Below are 19,385 nucleotides of genomic sequence, written 5' to 3' on the forward strand. Positions count from 1 at the left end.
CACAGAATGTTAATAGAGAAAAACATGATTCAGGTATTTTATTATTGATGCAAATATATGGAAGCTCATTCTTTGTCTTTTTCATTTCTTTTACACAGGCATCAGTGACAGGCTTCTCTACCTAAATGCTCTAAATCCCTGAGAGAGAGAGATATCTTTGTGGATCCCAAACTGTATTATCAAAAATCAACCTTTCTCAACCCTGTGAAGACACAGATGTGCCAGAAATGCTGAATGGATTGGAAAAGGCAGAGCAGGCACCAGCCAGCCTGCAGTGGTTTTTGACCACTTCTAAACAGATTGGTGAGTTTATTGATTTATTCAGCTGCTGGATTAATGCCAGTAGCAGACAGGGGTCCCTAAGACTATATGCATGTGTGTGCATCTTATTCTACCTTGGTGCTCCTTACACTAAACAATCAGACCTACACTGTCCTTTAAGAAACACCCTTAACATGAAAAAGAAACTCCAGAGCAGCAGATTAGAAACTTCAAAGTAATCCCTTCTTTTCTTTTTCTTTTCTTTTCTTTTTCTTTTCTTTTTCTTTTCTTTTCTTTTTCTTTTCTTTTCTTTTCTTTTCTTTTTTTTTTTTCTTTTCTTTCTTTTCTTTTCTTCTTTTCTTTTCTTTTCTTTCTTTTCTTTTCTTTTCCTTTTCTTTTCCTTTTCCTTTTCCTTTTCCTTTTCCTTTTCCTTTTCCTTTTCCTTTTCCTGTTTCCTTTTCCTTTTCCTTTTCCTTTTCCTTTTCCTTTCCTTTTCCTTTTCCTTTTCCTTTTTCCTTTTTCCTTTTCCTTTTCCTTTTCCTTTTCCTTTTCCTTTTCCTTTTCCTTTTCCTTTTCCTTTTTTCCTTTTCCTTTTCCTTTCTTCCTTTCCTTTGCTTTCCCTTTCCCTTCCCCCTCCCTCCCTTTCCCTTTACCCTTTCCCTGCTCCTTTTCCCTTTCCCTGCTCCTTTTCCCTTCCTTTCCCTTTCTTTCTTCCCCCCCCACACGCCCCACCCCATATTCATGTCTGCCTTTGGAATTTAGTTGTGATGTGTGTATAGTCCATAATAAAATTCACACATCTCCCTTTTTTCAAGGGGAATTAATCAGCATTGAGTTGGTCCTGCCAGTTCTAAACAGATGAGAACACCCTTTTTCCACTGATACTCTCTGATCCCTCTGTTGCTAGTCTCACCAGATACACATTGTAGTGAAACTGCTGTAAAGAATAAGCTGAGGACTGGCTCTTAATGCATTTAGTTTACTGAGATGCAGTTTTTTGATATCTGATCTAGAATCTTCTAATTTTACAGCTGATGTGAAGCTATGGTCTCCTTGCTAAGGCAAAGAATAAGAAAGAGGAGGAAGGAAGTGCAGGGAGGTGATGAGAAATGTCTTGAAGTCGCTGGCGTTGCCTTCTACGTGGCTTCTCAGATATTGTGAGGGATTTCTCAATGACAACAGGGGAGTGGTACTAGCAGTGCAGGATGCCATTGTCTTGAGAGGTAGAGGGGGAAGAAAAGTATCACTGTGAAGATGCAGGTCATGGAGGGAGTTTGTGCGAAGCTGGGAGACATCAGGGGCATTTGTGCAAAGTGGGTGTTGGTACTGGTAGAGGGGTCTGTTGAGTAGGGCTTGAGACTCAAGAAATGTGGCATAAAAATAGGCAGCACAGGAAACAAGCTGGGGTAGACCTCAGCAGGTAACTATGGTGATGATAGTTTTTGTGTTACCTGAGTAAGTTTGGCTGCAGAAATTGCCTGCTGGAAAATGAATTTCCAGGCATATGAAAGAAGCTTATAGGTGGACAACACAGCAGAAGTAGGTCTGCTACTAAAATCTCTTCTTGGCTTCAGCAGTGTTTGCTCACTGGCAATGTGCAACACAAGAGAAACTGCATGTGGGTCACCTGGAGGGCTTACAATAGCCACCAGTCCTTGTGTTCTCCTATAGTTGCCTTGGCTTGGGAAGTCAGCAGGAGTACTAAGGCTATGAGATATGCTGTTTCTGGCAGGCTGCATTTCTTTGTTGATCACTTCATTAGCCAGAGCAATAAAAACAAGCAGGAAAGCAGACGTAGGCAGTTAGGCTTTGGCCTGACCATAAGACTTTCTGAGCTGTAAGAATAATTTCAGAAGAGCAAACTAAGGGAAATATTTTGCTTAATAAGTTACAGCATCTCATCAGCCACATATCACACAATGCAATTTTATGAACTGTTGCACTTTGACTGGATATAAATGGATTGTATCTGATAAGCCATAAAAAATAATAGTTACTTTTAAGATTTCTAATGGAATAAAAAACATTGCAGTAATGAAAAAACTGACATTTTAAAGATTGATAAAACAACAGAAAAATGTATTAGCTGAACAGCCATGTATATTCTTGCAGTATAACAGGCCTATCATCAGAAGAGATAGCAAATGAAACAGGATGAAGGTAGTCAGAAACTCAGGAAACTGAAATTGGAAGCATGCAAATCTGTTAAGAGATTGAATGAAGAAGGTATTATCTGAAACTACATGGAAACTAGTACTTGAGCAGATTTGCATTTCCAGGTGCTATTAGTTTGGTCATTGTATGATGCTGTTCAAAATCATCTGCTTGCATGGTTAGAGCAAAAATCTGAACCTGTGCTCTTTTATTGGGATTTGCTGTCTAAGTATTTAATTGGCCATTTTCCATTCAAGTGAAATCGAAGCTTTATAAACCTCCAAGTCATTTCATTTTCAAGAATTCCATCTTCCTCTGCCCTCTCAGAAAGGGTGTAACCATTTGCTTGTGACAGAAAGTATCAAAGGGGAAGTCAAACAATGCATGGTCTAATCAATATCTGTAAGTGAATGTCATTGAGTAATTGAACCGCATCCTCCAAGGAATTTTTCATTGCAACCTGTTACAGTAATGAGAGGTCAGCATAGAAGAACTGGTCTAGATAGAAGATTAAAGGCCCCTGGTAAAAATGAGTCTTTTTCAAATGTAAATTCAGAAAATACTGGAACAGAGCTCTATTTTTGTACTTAGAGGCAGCTTTCTTTCTAAATCAGCACCAGTGTTTCCTTAAATTAAGAAATGCAATAAACACTGGAATTATTGGTGACATTATGTGATTGTACCATGGTTAGTTATCTGTATGACCCTCTGTTATTTTTGAGGACTTGTTTACTGAAGTCAACAGTAAAATTCCATTAATTATTAAACACTTTATTTTCTTTAAGGAGAAAAAGTAAGATAAACACAATTTTCTTAGATAATTTGTGATTATAAATTGAATGACTTGCTTAAGATCAATGTTAATAAATAATGTATAGCATTCTTTTTCAGTCACCCCATAAATATAAAGCTGATTGAAGAAAACAGAAAGCATACTAAGGGCAATATATCTGCAGGCAGTGATAAGATTTCTGTGTGTATGTACCAATTTATATGAAATTGATTTCACACTGCCACTAGTAAAGGTAGGTTTGTATCAATCAACTGAACATATGAACTAGCAGGGGAACACTTAACTATAACCTTCCCCTCGCTCAGCTGATGCTCAAGGCCCCACTTGTTGGAGCCTGTCTGACCCTCCTGTGCCATGAGTACTGTTCTGCACAGCTTTGCAGGACAAAGACCTACATTTCACAACTATTCTTTTGAGCAGCTCCTTCTATGTTGTGTATATGCCACTAAGCCCTTCTTTGCTGCTCAGAAGCAGTCTGTGTGTATGTCCTGCACAGGGCACTTTGCATATCTGAGACAGGAACTGTGCTGCTACATTCCTGATAGTGGATGGTGACTGAGGGGGAAGTAACTGAGAGCACATAGAGGGAGAAATTCCAATGCTAAGGCATGCAGCTAAGTGAAGTTCTGCAATCTTCATAGTCCCTGAAGTCTGCATCAACAAGATTAAGGTCAACATTCTCAGCTGATGAATATAAGGACAGACCAATTACTGTTTAATTGTTCAGAGTTTTGCTCTCAGGTGGCCGAAATAACTTTAGTTGTTGCAGTAGGCCTAACAGATTTTGTGAATCTGACCAGTACTTCCTTTTGTTATCTACCTCCACCTCACTCCCCACATCAAACAGTAATATATAAGAAAGAAGCTGAACAGCGAATTGGGTAAATAGTTTTTGATCTGGTATTTATGCATAGATACTGTTAACACACCCCATTCTGTTAGTTGCATCAGTCTAAACCTAAATACAAGAAAAACTCTTTCTGATTGGCGCTGATGAGCAGAGAGTCTTATATATGTAGAACACTCAGAGCTGCAGAAGAAGTAGAAAGTTGCAGGTGGCAGCTTTTGAGGCAAAGTGCAGCTCACCTCCTGGAACATGCAGCAACTTTTCAGAGAGAAAATAAAACAAATACTCTTATTTTTGTAGATAATCTGTGCCTGAAGTTGAAGGTGTATGACACTGGATTTAAGATGAAGGGGTTTTTGTTTTTCTTTTGAGTAGGAATTAAAAGCTGGAAAATGTGAATCTCTTTAAATTGAGCCTGAGGTGCTCTGTGCTGCAGGCCTGTTTTCAGCTGTGAAAGTCAGTAGTTTGTTAGGGACTGAGAGTATCATCTCTGAACCAGTGAAGGTGAATGAAGCATGGAGTGGTACCTCATGGATGAAGAGGGCGTTTTTGTTTTGGGTACAATGATCCGGAGGACGAGAGCAGGTGAAGTGTTAAAATAAGGTTTGAAACCAGCAGTAGTACTGAGAGCTAAACAATGCAGTATGCAGGGAGGGCAATAGATTGTATAAAGTAATGACCAGATTTACAGACTTAGAAAGTGGTAAAGAAGAAAAATGCACTTAGGTTAAAAGCAAGCAATAAGTTCCTGGACAGGTATGAACATTTCTGAACAAGAGAGAATGAGGTTGGGAACACTGCATGAGAGCCTGCCGTAAAATCAGTCTCTCTGACTTGGAAACCTTCTGGAAGTGACATTAGGATTAATTATATGAATACGCAGGGCTGTTTTATGAAAGAGATCCAGCCTAAGTTGTCAAATACTCACTCCAGAAATCACTTCAGACATGAAGTGCCCCAAACTCTTGACAACTTGTGAATTTTGGAAGGGCCAGACAGTGCTGTGTGTGTCACTCAGGTGATCATATGGGGATTTGTCTGTGAAGTGCATTAACTGGCAAGAAGACTATGCAAATAAAAGAGCGTGTGGAGACAGCAAAGTGAAAACCAGTGGGCTCAGTGATTTGTGCTTTCACAATATGGCTGTAAAATTAAACAGGATGGATTCACACCCCTTGCAGGGCTAACGATGGATTCCCTTCCTGTTCTCTGATTTTGGACTTACACTTTTGCTCTCTGCTGGACATTAGGTTTAGTGAGCATTCACTTTGGTGAGCCAAAGAATAGTATTGTCTACTGCTGTGTACAGGTAGAAGTCAAACAAGCAAGTGAAGCTTTTAGACATGAAGATTCAGAGGCTGGAAGCAGATTTCCAGGAGATGGTGTCTTAAGAGTATGATATTATTTCACTGGAATAACCTTGCATGGTTAATTGGTTTTGTTAGAGCTAGCAATATATTGTATCTTATTTCCAAATTCTATACAGATACTTCCTCCTTAAAAAGCTGTTTATCAGTTGATGCTTGCTTATCTATCTCTTGACTCGGAATACTCTCCAGTGCTTTTCCTACCTTTGAGTCCTGTATTCTCAGCTAGTAATTATGGCTAGAGCCTGGCTCTTACCAATACATGAAAGCAGGTCCAATTTATATTCCAAAATATTGTACTACTGATTTGGATCATTTTTTATTTATCTTCTCCTGATTTTTTAATTTTTTTTTTAACTGAAAGCTCTCAAAAGCAACTGTTTTTTTTAAGTACAAATTACTCTATAATTGTTAATCATTGTTACTAATTACATCACTTTCAAGCATGAAATTTCTCAGCATCTCCACAAGGATGTCAGTAGGAGGGTTACAGCATGAATACTGCTTAAAGTAGAGCGCTTTTGTGATTTCCATTTTCAAAGCACAAACTGAAGCTAAAACAAAATGTATATCTTTTCTGGCATTACACTACCTTCACTTCCTCTTTACATGTGACAACAATGGCCCCAAACTTCAAGTACTTTGAGCACATGTCTAAGTAACTCATCCTTTTATTTTGTTTGCTTCTCTTACACTGATTCATGACCTGCATTTCTTTCAAATGGAAGAAGGGGAAAAAAAAAACAGATGCTGTTACCATACACAACAGAGACAGAAAATCACAGAGATGCCAAGGGAAATTTTCAAAGGCGGCAGGAATACCCATTCTTTGCATCTCTGAAAGATAACTATGTTCTATCACCAGCTGACTATTAGTTGATAAGGTTATTCCAGTGAGATAATGTTATGCTAAGAGTCACCTCCTCCAAAGAAAAGTGGGAAGGAAGTGTATTTTCACATCAACTCCTAAAATTTGTCTTTTATAGAAATAGGAAGGAGAGTACATACATATGTTACATCGTGACAGTAACTTATTGCAGAACATTATTTTGTCTATAGGGAATTGCAGTTCTGAATGACTTTCAGAGTCCAGTTGGCATCTCACTAGGGGTACTGGTACTTCTCTCCTTTATGGGCGTTCTAGAAGAAAGATATATTTCTAGGAAGAACTAGGCATTAGTCTCTAAGTCCCTATGCACGCTTTTCACTAGTATGATTTTTGTCTCCCTTGAGTCTTTCTTTTGAAATACTCCTCTGCAGTAGTTAGGTTTCCATCGCAGGCAAACAGAGGAGAAAGAGAAAAATACAATTAGGTATTAAAGGCAGTGTTACAGCATCTAAGGTTATATCTTAAGATTCCATATTCCACATATGGAATTCACCCTGACTTGAGGATTAGTTAACAGTTGAATATTTCTGTTACTTAAAAATCAGGGAGGAAAGTACATATGGGGGTTTGTTTTTGTTGAGACTTGCAATGTGAGTGATGCTATGGCTTAACTGAGACACCTCACTGCAGTGTCAGTCAAAGGAGTGAACTTCGGATTCTAATCTCTGCATGAAAAATAAAGGTTTTGTTTTCTTAGTATTGTAGTGATATGTCTGAGGTGAGCTAGCTGGATTCTAATATAGTCCTATGTCTCTTTTTAGCTAGGAGTAAATTACATTTTTAACAGGGGAGCATCTGCAACAAGAGTGAGAAGTTTGAAAAAATGTCTATACATATTATTGTGAAGAATAAAATATTTTATGGTATCTAATGATGCATTTTTTAAGGATTTTTATTTGAAATTTCAAATTAAGCTTTTCATCTTTCGTATCTGGTATAAGTTAACATAACTCACTTCAAATCAGACTGAATTTCAAGTGAACTGCCCTCTTCCTCTACATCTTTACCGTCTTTTCTTATGCAAGACCTTAACAACTTTCAAAGTATGTAACTTTGCTTAAAGCAAAGGAAGAAATTATTTAAAAACTTTTTAGCTCAGAATGTATTTTGGAGATGTTCCAGAGCAGGTCTTGCGTGTTTTTATTTATAGACATAAACTACAATGATACAACAACTAGACTGTAAAATGTAGATGGATAAAATGGCTTCAGGCAGCTAAGGAGCTGGCAAGAGGATCTTTGGGTTACTGTATTATATTTCTTATTCGTAAGAACTGGGGGGCTATCACACAAAATTTAGGAAATCCTACAGAAATCCTAGTGATGCACTGGCTAGCAAAGAACAGGTGTTCAAAGCAGGCTGTCTCTTGCTCTGTGTTCCTGTGAAGTAGTCACAAATTATTAAGTAGGTTAAAGTTGCATCTGCTGAAGGCAAGGAGAAGTAAAATTAGAAGTTGCTTAAAATGACATTTCAGCCAACTAAAACATTTTCTTATAAGGACTCAGTCAGTTTTACCTTCCCATTTTACTTTCTTTAGACTGAACTTAGTTGAAATGTTTCGTGTTGTAAGTAAAGCTCACTTGTTTCTCAAAGGGACAAGTCTCTTCGGAAGCGAGAAATTCTGAAATAATGTGACATGGGTATGACTAATATATACTATTAAAATCAGATTTCTCTGAGGGGAAAAAGGTTCAGTGTGAACTGTAGAATAAATGCCTGTGACATAAAAGCCTGTAACAAGAAATTGAAACTAAGTTTCATACCATTTGACAGTGAAAGCTTGCAAAAGATTTTGTCTTCTTAAGATGGACCCCCAAAATAAAATTAAAATCTCATTTAAAATAGCAGAATATTGCAGCAGGAAGGCATATGAATGCCAGATTGACAATAATAAGAAAGTCTGCTGAAAGAAATGACAGATATGGTTTTTTGAAAAAAATGTGTTAGCATGCAGTACTAGATAATCTATATGATATGTGACTAGTCTAATAAAACCACTGAGAGGGGAAAGCAAAATTATATAAAAATATCATGCTTTAAAAAATAGTGAATAACAGAAGACAAAAATGAGAGTCAAGCAATAGTTTTACCAGAGGTTGTTTAAGAAATGGCAGGAGGAATGCTGTGTTCATTAAAATTACCCAAACCATTCACTCTCCCATATGTTGTGGAAATGTGATGTTGCTGTTCATTTAGTACTTCTTGATTTTTTTTTTTAATTTTTTTTTTTTTTTGCTACTTCTTAATAAAACAAGCTTTCAAAAAACTTACAAGCTGCAAACTAGGTGTTTACTAAGGAATTTTGTGGTACTGATTTGACTGTGGAAAACAGTAAGAGCTTTCTCTGAGCAGCCTGGACAACCCCATACCTGCTAGGTCTGAGCAGAGTCCCCCTGAGATCACTTGATAAGAAGGAGGAAGTTGAAAGCAGAAAGTAGCCTCATGATCACAGACTCTGGTTTTCATGGGAAGTTTTAGCCACCCTGATATTTTCTGGAAAAGCAACACTGTCAGGATCCGTACTCCAGGTGGTGTTCCTGCAATGTGCAGATTGAAAGAAAGAACTGCATGGGAATGTGCAGACTGGGGACAGCAAGTTGCAGTGACCATACAGTAGTGGAGTTCAGAATCTCATATGGAAGAAGCAAAGCAATAAGTAGGATTGTAACCCTGGACTTCAGGGGAGCAAACTTTGACCTCTTGCACTTGGAGTTGTTCCATGGTTTAGAGCATTGGAAATGAAGGAGGTCTAAAAGATTGGCATTCAAATACAACTTCTTCCAAGATTAAGATCAGTGCACCCCTATAAATAAGAAATCAGGCAAAGGTGGCAGGATACCTACATGGATGAGCATGCATGGAAAAGCTCAAATGGAAGAAGGTCTGTGGAATATGAAAGAAGGTTCTGGCCACTTGGGAGGAATATAAGAATATAAGAACACTGTCAGAGCACGCAGAGATGCAATGAGAATGGCTACAGCCCACTTGGAGCTAAATCTGGTGAAGGAGGCCAAGGACAACAAGAAAGGCTTCTTCAAATATGTCAGTAGCAAAAGGAAGACTAGGGAAAATGTGGGCCCACTGCTGAATGAGGTGGGTGCCCTGGTAATGGAGGACACTGAGAAGGCAGAGTTACTGAATGCCTTCTTTGCTTCAGTCTTTACTGCTAAGACTGCCCCATTGGAATCCTAACCCCTGAAGATTAGAGAGGCAGTCAGGAGAAAGGAAAGCTTCTCCAGATCTGCTTAAACATTGTCTAGGCAAATCTACAGTCCTCAATTAGATGCATGTACAAATGCTGAGGGAGCTGGCAGAAGAGACTGCCAGATTGGTGATCCCCCCACCTCTGTTCTTCACTGGTAAGGCCCTATCTGGAGCACTGTGTTCGGTTCTGAGTTTCTCAGTTCAAGAAAGACAGGGGACTTCAAAAGAGTCGGCCACAAAGGACTACAAAGATGGTTAGGATCCTGGATCATCTCCCTTGTGAGGAAAGGCTGAGATACCTGGGACTGTTAGTCTTGAAAAGACTGACAAGGGATCTTACTGAGGCTTATAAGTATCTAAAAGTCAGGTGTCAACTGGATGAGGCCATACTCTTTTCAGTGGTGCCCAGTGACAGGACCAGGGGCAATGAACACAAACAGGAACATAGGAAGTTCTATACAAACATGAGGAATAACTTCCTTACTTTAAGAATGACAGAGCACTGGCACAGGCTGGCTAGAGAGGTTGTGGAACGCCCTTCTCTGGAGATATTCAAAACCCACCTGGATGCTTTCCTCTGTAACCTACTGTAGGGAACCTGTTTTAGGTGGGGGCTGGACCAGGTGATCCCTTCCAACCTCTATGATTCAGTGATTCTGTAATGGTGTAATGGCCAGTTGTGATAACTGACCAATTGTACTATGGTACCTTTTTTCCCCTCAAAGCTTTGTTTCAGGCATATCCCTAACAGCATCACCGTTCACCTCTTCTTAAGGCACTATGCTGTAGAATGAGAAGCATTTACTGTGGCAGGCCAATCAATTTTTGCTGTGTGTTAAGCACAAAGTGCAGGCTTTAAAATGTCTTGTCCAGTCATCAATTTGCCATAGGTTAAATTGTGTACATTTTCTTTTACCTCAGTACCTGTGTTAGTGATTAGGTGTTTGTGTAGTCATGAAATAAAATCAAGAGAAAATTCTCAAAGTTAAGATGGTTTTCCACCTGTGGAGTCGAGACCTTCTTGTGGAGAAGTTCTCCACTGATACCCACTTTCCAAATACTGAATAGGTCTTTCAACCTGAAACAAAGAATATTATTCATTTGTAAAAAAGGTAACATAAAAGACAGCACATTAGGATAGATTTCTTTTTTCATCTCCTATTAGATGATGTTAAAATCCCAAAGGAAATAATTATAACTGAACATTTTAATAAAACTTAAACTTTAGTTAATAGCACTTCTGTTTAACACTTGATTTGGAAAAGTATTGTGGTTTATTGATATTTGAGCAGGTGCAACAAATGTGCTGTCCTTACTTTAAATTAATATCTGATACAGTCATGAGAAGTGGTTATTAAAATGGACTTGTCTTCTGTATTAATTAGGATTTGCTCTCAACTCTTCTCTGAATGTCTCTGATGGGAAAAAAAAAATATACATTTCTCCAGAACAGATGGTGTCTTTTGTCAGGTTAACTCAAATAGCATGTCTGCTATGTATGAAGAGTTATGTAGATAATTAATTTATCTCTTCTTTGACTAAGCTAAGAAAAGTTAGACAAAATCATTTACCAAAGCTCTGTAGAAAACTTTGATAACAGTTTATGTATAGCGCTGGATCCAATTTATGTTCTTTTGCTTTTGTTGATTTGTACCTTGCTGTCAAGGCTTTTTTGCCTTCTGTAGGATCATTGTGGACCAAAATTATTTTCTGCAGTGTAGGAAGAATGAGAGCAGAAATCTAATCCCAAGCAGAGTATTGACATTTGCTAGCCCCCTTGTATTCAGCAGTGACCTTAGTTTTTATTTTGTTTGGAGATCAGTGTAAGACCTGTGTGCCTTTCCCCTCCCTAGCTAGTAGAGAACTCAGCACCCTGCAGCATGGGAAGCTTTGACTGGGAATATTTTTAAAAGATGGCACAAGGAGATGAATTCACTCTCCAATGCACTGTACTAGCCCAGGACAACAGATACTTTTGCAAGGTGGGACTTTACCAAAGCTGGTCTTGCAGATTTATTGTTCTGCCTCTGTAAGAAGATTCTCTAAAAAAGACAAATGATGCATTACAATTTACTTTCCATTTCATCCACTAAAAGCGTTAAGTACCATAATTTATTATCAGTATTTCATGGGAGAAGCTGGGATGCTAATGTAGAAATACATGATGGAAGTTTGAACTTCTTTTATCTCTACAAAGATTAACTAAAAAGGAACAAGACAAATGGCTCGTGCTTGCTTAAGTTCTATTTTTAACTGTCAAAATGCCAATAAATGTTATTAATCAAATGTATTTCAGAATGGCCCATGTTTTCAGAGTGCAGAACAGCCCTGGGGCTGGGTGACAGAATGGAGGATAGGTGAATGGTCTTGTAAATTTTGATGAAGTTTCTTTATAGTCCCAACACTGAGAAGAAAGTATTAAGCCATGCTGTGAGTTTGTGGAAGCCTAGAATACTTCCAATGAAAACCGAGGATCTCACTGAAGATGTTTCTGTGCACTCAGGAATGACTTTTTTAACAGAAACTCTCATAACTCAACCACCTGTTAGCTGAAAACACTGCCTAACTGCGAGTAGCTTGGTAACTCCCTACTAGCCGGTATGTTACATGAGCTGCCCTCCCTTTTCTATGTCTAATGAATAATGGAAATGGTGTTTTTTACTAAAGCTTACTGTTCAGTGAATGGCAGAATGATGTGTGACCTGAATAAATATTTAAGTATATTAGTGTCAGTGAAATTTTCCCCTTGCTGTAAAATGCATTTCAGAATATGTGAGGCAATTCAGAAGGGTAAAAGCGGTGAACTGGATTTGTCCCAGATTATATATTGTAGTTTACTCAGCCTCTTCTTTAATTTAAAGGCTAAATAAATTTTGATGAATAACGACATCTTCATACATTTTAAATTGAATTTGACTGTGAAATGTCAACTAGGCCATATAAACCAATACTAAAATCAGTAAAAACAAAAACAAGCCTGTGCAATTGTGTGTGGTGATCTGGATGCACAAGATTAAAGAAAGCAGCAATTGGAGTAAGATCAGTGTGGCAGAATATAAATCTCTTAAGTTAATGCCAAGACAAGGATGGGCACTTTTTGAAACAGAGAACTATGTGGGAATTAAACTTTTTGAATGCTGAAAGTAGAGTCAGTTTTCACATCTGCTCTAGCCCCTAAGTAGGAATTTTGTTCAAGATGGGATATTTGTGACACAGATTCAACCCTTGCTAAACTCATTGCTGTATTTATCCTAGACAATGAACTTTGGTGCTGATACTTGTTTGGCTCTGATACATCTGCCACAAGAAATGATTGCCTTCCCATTTTAGAGATCGTGCAAGGTATTTCTGATAGATTGGCCTAAAACATCTTCCTGTGCATCTTTTATCTCCAGATGGTTGATGTATCATCTTCTGAAGCCCTCTCTCCTCATTCTTGTCTTTCTCATGGAAAGAGGCAGAAAATGAACAAAGAATAGCACTAAACGCTTTCCCTATATTACTCAAATGAATTATTTTTTCCTGTGTATCAAGTTTAGTTTGTTAAAACCCCTCATTTTCTGAATACTGCTCAAAATAGAAACCCTTTCCTCTAAGTGATTTTTTTTTTGCCTTGTGCAATTCTTATTTTTTTTTTTTTTTTAACCCATTGTCATAATACCTGTTTTTGTATGGATTTTGTGTGTTTGAGATGCACAGTGAAAGCACAGCTGCTAATTTGTTCTGGCAATTTGGCTGGAAATTGCCAGGTACTGAGCACTCCCAGACATTTTAATGGAAAGTTTCAGCTGGACTATCTCAAGGGTGTGCTTATTTTGCTTAAACTGATTCAGTCATTTCTCATCATTTCTAAAGCTCTCAGCTTGTTACTTTTTCAAGTCCAGATGAATGAAAAAGATTCTGTCAAATGTTTTGAGGCACACTCTTTGTTGCAAAGAACATCTACATACATGGAAGGCATTAGAAAGTGTACTGAGTTATTTTAACATCAGAAGTATTTGTATTTCTGCATCTCTTAAAAGCATTTGCATCAAGATGATGTATGTTGCAATTTTTTGTTTGGAGCATAAATACCTGTTAGGTATTTTTGGAAAAAAAGTCAAACTGGAATGGAGTTCAGACTGTTGTGTATGCATGTCACGGATTATGAAGAGAGAAGGAAATGTACAGAGGGGGTTAAGAACAAGAAACACTGAAAACCAAGTAATCCAGAGTTAGGCAATGGACAGGCTGTGCAGCATATTAATTAGTTTTTACATCTATGGGAGCTATCTCTATCTGTGTGTGATAGTCAGTTCAGGCTACTGTATGGAAAGAAGTTCAAGGATGGACATGAACATGACACAAACAATTGGACAAGGGCAATTGTCTCAGCAGAGTTCAGTGAATAGCCCCTGGCAGAGGCACTCTTGCCTTGCCTAGTTCATGGTACATCACTTAGACACTGATGGTCAAAGGCAGTACTTCATTAAAGTCATTGGTTGAATTTCTTGATTGAAAACTTGAAATCAATAGCAAAACTTCTATCAGCTTTTACTTGGAACAAGATTTCATCTCTTGCTTTTGGTAAGTACAGAGAAATTGTAACTACAAAGGCCAAGGCTTTCAAAGCTACCAGGAAGATTTCGAGCGCCCTGAAAACATGGATTGTGGGTGTTCATTTTCCTTGGCAGTTCTTACAGTCTGAACTCTATGTTAATGGATAACTGTAATGTAATATTGAAGACCCTTAGAGTTAGGACATGTACGTGGATTGCTGAAATAGCCAGTCAGCAAGGGCCAGACTTCAACTTGTAGTTGCACGAAGGTTCATTTACAGGGCATGAGATTTACAGCATGCTTTAGAGTGATATTTTCCTTGCAAAAAGAAAACTTGAGTTGCAGACTTAGGAGACTTTGACAAAAAATGTGAATTAGAAATACATAGGAATACCCTTGAGGCTGTTGACACTGAGTCAGGCTGTCAAAGGAGGGGTACAAATAAGATATGTACAAGGTACCTATCCAAAAGTAAAGCCTCCTGTTTTATTCTGTTAGCCCATGACATTGGAAGTGAATGCTGGTGGTTTGGCAGTAGAGGCCGAACCTTCCTGCCAATATTTCATTACATATTGATGCTGTGTGACAGAATTGGCATCTGACATCAAAGTGCAGATGAAGCAAAGGTTTGAAACTGAATTCCTCCATGCAGAAAAAAATGGCGCCCATTGACATTTATAAACACCTACTGAATATTTGTAGACACCAACCACTGGATGTGAGCACAGTGAGTCGGAGGGGTGGTGCATTTCAGCAGTGGTGACAGTGAGTCACCTCTGCCAGTATAGACTATTCTGAACACAGCATGCAGGCTTTTGTTCTTCTCTGGTAAAAATGCACAGCTAATGGTAGTGACAGTGCTGAAAAATAGTGTTTTGCAGCTGAGAATTTGCTCTATCAAGTAGTGTTATTGTGCTCTTTGCATCTGCTGTAGTTTCCATGGAAATGAATAGGAGACCTCACTTTTTGTACAATCTATGTAGAATCATGAAAATCTTTTTTCACATCTACATGCTTTTTGATCTTTCCAGCAGAAAAACAGATACCATTTTGTCAGCTAACATTATAACCATGACATAATCCACTTAAATGCTGGTTGTGTGAACATGTAAGAAGTAACTGCTGAAGTTAGCTTTTTTTTTTCCCACCCTCCATGATAATCCATGTATTGGTATTAAAGCTCAATGCTTCTTTTGAAGCAACACAACTTTTTTTTTTGAAGAATTTTGTAGGCATGAAAGATAGAACTTAATTCACCTCTGAACTGTAAGAAGTGTATCTTTGTGAGATTAGAAGAATTCCTACAGTCTCCTGGGGGTTTGCCTGTGCTATTTGAACCCTAAACTAAGTCTGTCATCTGCTATTTTCTTTCTGGAATAGAAGCAGACATCACAATCAGTGTGATTCACTATCATTCTTTGTCTTGTCTTGAAGAATATGTTCCAGTGAAAATCTGATTAGGGCAGAATTCTCCTCTCATGATCTGGTTGCAACACCTGCCAAGGATACGATATTTTTTTAGTCATTCATTTGTTGAATCAAAACCTGCTTTTTTTTTTTTTTTTTTTTTTTTCCCCTCATGTCTCTCCAGTTTGTTTTGAAATCAGAACAGTCAATCACTTATTTTCCCAGACTTCTAAGAAAATGAAATGAGAAGAGTAGTGAGACTGAGAAAATTTACCTATCAGCCATTTTCATTATGTTCTCCTGTTTGCAGTGAAGAATCTGCATGGTGTTTGGATTTTAGACAGAGTACTTATCCATCTTATATTGCTTGGCAATGCAGAACAGCAATATGAATGTATGCTTCTGTTTTCTTTTACCAGTTCACTGGGATTAGGAAGTTTGAATCTTACCCATGTCTGTGTAGGGAGAAAGTTAATTCTTTACTAATGTTCATAGAGTTAATTGAGAAACAATCCTATATGAAGTACTTGAACTTTTTTTGTATGTTTAAGTTATATTTTGTGCATTTTTAAGTATTTATTCTTTTAATGATACAGTTCTCTTCATGAAGTATTGTAGGTTACCAAGAAATAGAAACTTTCTTAGATGTTACCCTGTCTCCTGACTAATCCAAGTAAATATTCCTACAGACATCAAGCAAATCTAAACTCTTGCCAAAAGTCCTGTAATGTCAAATCCATAGACCTGATCCAAGGGAAATAGTTATGTATTATACTATTAAATACTGATAGCTCTGTATTTACAAAACCAATCTAATAACAACCTGAACAAATAACTCACCTGGAAGATTTCTGCTGGAAAATGGATGTTATGTTAAACAGACTAGTTGTAAAAGCTGATTTAGCTGTGAAATCTGAAGTATTGTTACTAAAAGATATTGTGCTTGCTGACTTATTTCAGATCCTAAGACTTACTAGCCTGGCAATGAGGTAGATCAGCTTTAATCTCTGGAAGAGACCACAGTTTTTGTAGGTTCAATCTGTTACACAAAGAGGCAATAAGTACTTTCTGTATATCTAGAAAATAGATTTTTTTAAAGTGTGATTAATATGAGGTCAGTTACCAAACAAGGGCATTTTACGCCTCCAGCATGAGAAGACTAACCATAAGTACACAGAAGTACTGGAAGTACTGCCTATGCTTCTCATAATTTTTTTCACTTGTTTTCCCCATTGTTTTCAGGTGTCAGTAACCAAAGACCTGCAATTTACAGAGCAAAGGGTAGGGCGGAATGATTCAATGAGAACAGAGGTTAAATGAATGTATCTGTTGTCACTGAATGGAGCTGCTAGAAAATTCATGACTGCCAGAAAGCTTCCTGCTTCCAGAAGGGAAGGAACAGACATTTCAACAATCAGCTTCTGGCTCTTGGTCTCAGCTTTGGGTAAGTGAATATTTTAGTGAACCACAGTAGTGTGGCTAGTTCACTGAAATTGCTAAAACCAAGGTGCTGCATGCAGATAAGGCAGAAGACAAATACTTGTGTAAAATTAACAAAAAGCATGAAGGTTCTGAAATAGAGAAGTCTAGGACAACTTTGTCAATTCTTCACGCTGTTTGGATGATAAGGTGTTACGTTAAGCCATTACATCATTAAGATGATGTGTTGCTGATAATTAAGTGCTTTAATAGCAAAATAGTTACATGATAAAGAGGTTATCTGTTATGCAGGCAGTACAAATATTATAAAGTGGGAAGGAGTACATCTTGAACTTCTACTGGAACAATGACATCACATTTGAAGATGATATGGGGAGTAGTATCTGGTCTGTACGCTGTTAACATGAATATGTGAACTTGCCAGTCTAGAGAGTTTTGTCATGTGTAGAACCAGGCAATGCAGTATGAGCTGGCATGTTCTCTTAAGGTACAGATGATAAGAGCAAACATTTGTTTCGACAGCATTTGTGTTTCTATCTCCATAAAAGCTCTCTGCTTTCCTGAAATGCATCTGACATACTGCATGGCACTTATTCTTCCACCAAATTAATTATGCAGCTTCCCTTTTCAGCTTGCTACCACATAGCATTATTTTATCTGGGAAGGTGTGTGAGCCTGAAGTTGGCCCCAGTGGGCTGGCTGGGCTAGGTGAATCATGCCACAACATCAGGCTGACTCTGTGCATTCTTCCCCAAGCCAGGGCAGTTCCTGCTCTACTCCATAATTCTGGGTTGTGTTTTCCACGCTGTTTCCATGCCCTGGATATTTTGCTTACATACAGACAGCAGGACAGATCTCTTTTTAGCTTACACATAATGCTTAAGGTTTGAAGGAACCTCTGGAAATGATCTGGTCAACTCCATTTCTCAAGCAGGAAAATTTTACATTAGAGTGCTACTGAAGTCACAAGTGAAGTTCATTTACTACCTGGTGTATGCCCTCAAGAAGTATGAAAGCATCCTTTCAATGCCATAGAAGCAAAACACTGCACTCCAAGTTATCTACATTTTGTTTAAGTTTTCAGAAATATTATGTATTTAAATTCATCAATAAGTAAAACACCTGAGTACCCGTGCCTGGATGGAGACTTAGCTGTGAATCTGAGTGTCTGATGGTAATCGTAGCTAGTGGCATATTTTATTGTTTATAAAAATCTTGTAAGATTTAATTTTTCTTTTGTTTTTGGTTTTTTCTCTAAGAGTCTGCTGGAGACAGGGACATTCATCTGCATAGCCCAGTGGAGAGTTCACTGCATACACACAAGAACATTGTTTGCCTGTTACCTCATATTCCCAAGAATGTAGATGTCACCAGGACACTGCAGGTTTCCTGCTGCTTTCCTGTGACAAATGATGATTTTTGGGATTCCTTCTGGGATAATGATCAGGGCTCTTTGAACCGTAACAGGTGGGCTGTGATCCAGATCGTGTCTACTAGTCTGTGTTTGCCAGATGTGACCTTAGATTTGGGAAAAGCCCATTAGTTTCTGGAACAATTACAATATACAAATGGGCTGTCTCTGTAGCACGTTGCATATACACACATCACCATAATGAAATAAAGAGATTGAAGGAAAAAATGTTAGCATCAAGCTCTGCTATAGCTGGAATTTATCAGTTTTACCTTTTCCTTGAAGTCTAGTAAATAAACTTATTATTTCATTTTGCCTCCCATCAATTAATGAGCTAAGTAGATTTGTCAGTCAGCAGTCTTAAATTGCATCACTAAGTTTTTATGAAGTACTTTTGTCACTGATTGTGTATTTGGGAAAGACTACTGGTTTAATGATTCCTGAGGCACATATTCTGAATAAAAAATAACTAATGTAGCTCAACTTCTTTCAACATGCAGAACAGGAATAACATTAAAGAATCAAAGCCCTGGCTACCCTTTTCCTTTTAGGGTCAGTTTTTGTGTTCTTTTAAGGTGCGATGTTCTCAAATACTTGTGCTAATATGAACTTTTCTACTGAGGCTGAAGTTTTTTATTAGTTAAAGCAGCAACTGATACTGAGAAACATGAATGAAAATAGCTTGAAAATATTTAAAACTACTTCAACATTGTTTCTGAGTTTAATTTCAAAATATTTTTTGTCCTGGATATTTATTTTATGCATACAGAATAAGTACTATTTAGAAATTGGTCATATGTAGGGAGAATCTCTATATACAAGAAACACTGTTTGCTGCACGGATGTTCAATTAATGAAGAATTAAATCAGATCTGTAATTTTTGCTATGAATATACTTGAAATTTGGATCAGGTTTTAGAAACACTGTGTTTCTAAATGTGAACAACTATAAACAAGTGTTTTATTTAGGAATTAGTAGTGGTAGAACTATATTATTTTTTTCACTTCCCATACAATACTCTCATTTATTATTGCTTCATCAGTCAATGACTGGCAATTTGCCAGAATAAATA

General features: G+C 37.7%; 1 long non-coding RNA gene across 1 annotated transcript in view; it reads left to right on the top strand.

The window, feature by feature from the left end:
- Positions 1-16,899, top strand: part of LOC116653630 — a 42,787-nt gene extending 25,888 nt beyond the window's left edge. Inside the window, exons 2-3 of the long non-coding RNA XR_004307829.1 lie at positions 99-303; positions 16,704-16,899. This is a non-coding gene — a long non-coding RNA (uncharacterized LOC116653630). The remainder of the gene's footprint in view (positions 1-98; positions 304-16,703) is intronic.
- The last annotated feature ends 2,486 nt before the right edge of the window (positions 16,900-19,385 follow it).

Source organism: Coturnix japonica, chromosome 6 (assembly GCF_001577835.2).
Source record: "Coturnix japonica isolate 7356 chromosome 6, Coturnix japonica 2.1, whole genome shotgun sequence".
Taxonomy (NCBI): Eukaryota; Metazoa; Chordata; class Aves; order Galliformes; family Phasianidae; genus Coturnix; species Coturnix japonica.